Raw genomic sequence first — 4,782 nt, 5'->3', positions numbered from 1 at the left:
GTAGCCAGAAAAAGCACAAACCAACAAGCATATTTTTTAAAATGGTTTTAAGTTCCCTTCAAAGACAGTTTCAGTTGGCTTAGAAGGCTATTTACTTACAAGATGAGAAGATAAGGTGAAACTTCATGTTATGAATATGACAATCCGTTTGAAAATTAAAAAGGCAGGCAAGCTGGCTTTTAAAAAAAGCATGGAAGAATTTTTAATGATGCATTTTAATGTACTCAGAAAGAACCTTAAATAATTAGTGGATTCAGCGAAACCTGGATTTTAGATAAAAGCATGGAAATTAACAATTTGGCAATTTTATTGCATTCTATTTGTCATGTTTTAAATGAAAAATTTGAAGACTATAAAAGTGAGATGTTTAGCATGACATCAAGTAAAGAAAATGTATAGACGTGCAAGCTGGGGCCAAATTTCGAAGGCTGTGGGTACTTCTAGCATCATTCATAGAGGCTTCATCTAAAAAAATTAGCCTTTGGATTTTTCTTATCATACACAATATGATATGACAGTAAAATTTATTAAATCCAGCAATTTGTATATTTACCTTTGAAGGCAAATTTGTACCAAAGTCAGAAGTGACTTTGCTCGCTTAATTTTCTAGAGGTACATTCATTTGGTTGAGGTAAGGCTATTGCAACCAGTTTTTCTAAGCCAGGGTTGGAAGACGTTTGCTTCATGACTGGTGTTAGGGTTTATACAAATTAGGTACATTTAAGGTGAGTTGATTCCTTATTCACCTTTATAATTAAGACTGACATAAAAATGGCTTATTTTGTCAAGAAAACAACTGTAAAACAAGCTGAGTACTTATATTGCACATAAAGAGACGAGTCTAATGAAAATTAAATAAAGGAAGTGGATGAAGAGTTAATAACTGAATATTTAGAGAAGATTGTAATAAATGTGATGAAAATGATAGTGTAAGACTGGTAAGTGGTCAAATAAAACTATCTCTGTTTACTGAAAAAAAAATCCTTTGATAAGTAAAATAAACTCACTAATGTATTGGTTTCCTATTCAGTCAGTCACATGACTCAGGAAATAATCTTACCAAAATTTCCACAATCAGCTGAAAAAGTTATCCTTGCCATTTATTTAGCAGCATTTTGGGCACATGCTCCCATGATTAATCTGACATTGTAAAGCAGTGAAAAAATGCTGTCATCTATATCCACATATTTATATGAGTCTGGGTTCTTAAATTATTCTGACCCCAAAATAAAAGAAATTGCTGAACATAAATTTGATATGCGTTTCCAACTACCTAAAATTAGTTGAATCAACATAATATAATCTTATTAAGTGAATGATAGAAACCTTTTTTCGTGATAGATAATTTTTTAGACTAGATAATTTTATTTTTTAAAAAACACATGTATTAAGGCCTATTTGCACTGTTTGTGCATGAATCCTTTAGTAATGAACAAGGGACTTCAAAGAAATTTTGCTGCTCCTTTTAGCTCTGCACTCTTAAGTGTTGGGAATGATTCCAGCACTCTTGTTATTCACACACACACACAAAAGAATGTTTTAATAGATAGAAGGGAATCCTCAGGAAGGAAGTTGGAGAGGGGTGAAAATGGGAGAAAAAGGGGTGAACTTTGGTTGTAAATATTAAGTAATGCCCATTGAGGAGGACATCTTCTCTGATGAAGCACTCTTCCTTGTGCTAAGGAACTTCATCCCCCCACCTCCCTCCAACACCCATATTTTTATGGGTGGTTTCTTCATTCCACTTATATCTCTGATCAGGAAAGATGCCTTTCTGTTCTGACATCCTCAACATATTAAAGAGTCTTCTGTCATAGTCACAAGATGGCTGCTATAGCTCCAAACATCATGTTCTCATATGAAATGTTCCAAACAAAAAGGAAGAGGTATAGGTGAATTAACAACAAAAAAGCCTTTGCCCTTGTGACCTCTCTCTCCTTATCAGGGCCAAAAATCATTCTCTTTTGACTTAACAGACTTCCCTTTACATCTCATTGATCAAACTATATTATTTGACTACCCCAAGCTTCCACAAAGGCTAGGAAAGTACATACAGGGAAAACATGTATGTTCTTTAAAATAGTGCACTGAGAATAACAGCACTTATGGGAAATGAAAGGTTAGGAGCAGATGGCTCAAAACCTATGCAACTTTGTTACTTGAAAACTCTTAAAAGTTACTGTGCTAATAAAAATAGTAACATGATTAAAACTCCACTGGCATTTCTACTCAACATCACAGTCATTCTTTAGAGCTACACTATGGTAAGCACTAGCCATGTGAGGCTATCAAACATTTAAATGTGCTAACACAAATTGAGATGTGCTGTAAGTGTAAAATATATACCAGATTTCAAAGACTTAGCATGAGAAAAATATAAAGTATCTCATTAATAGTTTTTATATTGATTACATGTTGAAATAGCATTTCACCCGTGGTTTTTTTTTTTTAACTTTTACTTTTAAAAAATGTGACTCCTAGAAAACTTTAAATTGAGTATCATTTTTTTTATTTCTTTTGGACAGCACTGCTTTAACCCTGTGTATGTGTTTCCTCCTTGGACATATAGATCCTTGAGGATTCTAATTAAAAGCAATTTCATCAAAATTAAAAATCTGATCCGGGTTTTAGCTTTCTTGGTTAATCAGCCCAACTCACAGACACACAAACACACAGACACACAGACACACACATAACACACACACATACACACAATGATTTCACACCTTCATAAATTGCAGCTTCACCATGTAATGTTGTGAAAAGCTTGAACAAGCCTCTATTTGCATTATAGGAAGGCATTTCTGAAGAATTTTTTTCCTTATGGTCTTTATATTGCTAAGATTGTCTATTTAATAGTAATTGCTTAAAATATGTGTGCTGAACAAATGTAATTTATGAATTATATTAATGTTATTTCCACCATTTACCAATTGCATATGAGCTAGTAATGCCTTTATCTGGCTTTTATTATGGAAGATAGGACTGCTAGTATGCCAAAGAAAGAGAGAATTTTAACCCTATATTTTTAAAGCATTGGTATATGATTATGGGCTATCTCAGAAGTGTCAGTGAACAATAGCAGGAGAATAAGACGACTCTTCTAATCACTACATTAACATTTAGTAAATTGTTCCATTTGCTTAACTTAATAATTCCTTCTTGGTTAAAAATCTATTGAGTTCTTAAGACTCATTTCAAAAGCACTCAAGAACGATGATTTAATTCTGTTCTAGTCTATTCACTTTGGTATATAGTATACTGACACAAATCTCATCTTGAATGATAAACTGGACTTAGAAGAGCTTTATTAGAATGACTTAGAAGCAAAAAAGAATCTACAATTTAAGCAATCAGTAACAGTTTCCCTAAGTTTTCTATTATTTATTTCCATTCTTGTATCATGTTCCTGCGCCTTTCCTACTGAGCTGGGGACCCCTCAAATACTTGTCTCTGTTGCTTATTTGTCTCTATGACTCCAGCACTCACATAATGCCTGACACATCATAGGTAATCAATAGATACATAATTGAGTGAGTGAAGTACAACTTTAATAGAACAATCAATGTTCTATGTGAGTTTGGTTAGGATTAAATATGTGCTTATTTTAGTTAATTTGAACCAATCTCTGAATTGAGTGGTGGTTGAATAAGGCCTTTTGGCTGTAAGAAAGTCTCATTTCTTATCTCAAGTAAGGTGTGAATATGTGTGTGCATGTGTGTTCATACATACATTGGAAGGACTCTTAGCCATACCGCCAAGTCCTTAGAACATGGAAAGCCAAACTATGGGACTTTGAAAGGGTCACATATTATAGGAAGAAAAAGTTCATTTGGCATGTTGTGAGTTTTAGACACCTTTGCCATGGAAGCCCATGGCCTATCATTCTAGCACATGGTGACTCTGCCGATCTCTACATGTCTTTTCTCTGCATCTGCCTGTCTCTTTTCACTCTGACGCTCTGGTTCTTAACTGTACTTCCAGTTCTAATTCTTGAGTGAGAATGTAAGATTGGATTAGCTAATAGCCATCTTCCTTCTTTTGGGCAGACTGGTCTGTTCCAGGCCCCTTCAAAAACCACAGTTCTTGGTCAAGAGCCCATGACATGCATTGTATGGGAGTGAGGCACTTTCTGTGGAAGGAGCTGTAGACTTCATGGATTCCATGACTACTATATCTAGGACCCCTAACAGATTACAATGTGGGCTAGCTCTTTGATCTTCTCTGGAATGTGTGTATTTGCCAATATCTATTGGTTGCTACCATTTTGCATTTATTTTGTTTAGAGAATCAAAATTGGCCTTATTGGAAGATGCAAAAAAGGTTAAAGATTAGATTTATATCTGAAGTCCAGATGAATATGTCATAGAAGTAGTGCGTGTTCATGTGTGGGAGGGTATCTTTCTGAAAGAGCTAGGTTCGGTAGAAAAAGATCAGGTTTAGGTTTTTATCTTGACTTTGCCGCTACTTAGAAGTAACTGTAGACAGTCACCTTTTATTTTTATTTCTACTTCCTCACTTGTTAAGGGTTATAATACTTTCCTTGACTGCACAGACAATTGTTAAAACATGCTGCTATGATAAAAAAAAAAGTGTAAAATTCAGATTATTATGTGAGTAATTTATGAAAATGATCTGAAAATGTTTAATAGGTAGAATCTATGCAAATTTAGAGTTCAGTTAAATTTAGTGGGTATTAAAACTCTTGTATATGCATTTAGAAAAGTAGATTGTAAATATGGTTGTAGTTTGGAATATTTGCAGGGTTAGATAGGACTGACA

The sequence above is a fragment of the Rousettus aegyptiacus genome, unplaced genomic scaffold (genome assembly GCF_014176215.1).
Source record: "Rousettus aegyptiacus isolate mRouAeg1 unplaced genomic scaffold, mRouAeg1.p scaffold_m13_p_2, whole genome shotgun sequence".
Classification (NCBI taxonomy): Eukaryota; Metazoa; Chordata; class Mammalia; order Chiroptera; family Pteropodidae; genus Rousettus; species Rousettus aegyptiacus.
The sequence above is the reverse complement of the archived record's forward strand: the minus strand, read 5'-3'. Positions refer to the sequence as shown.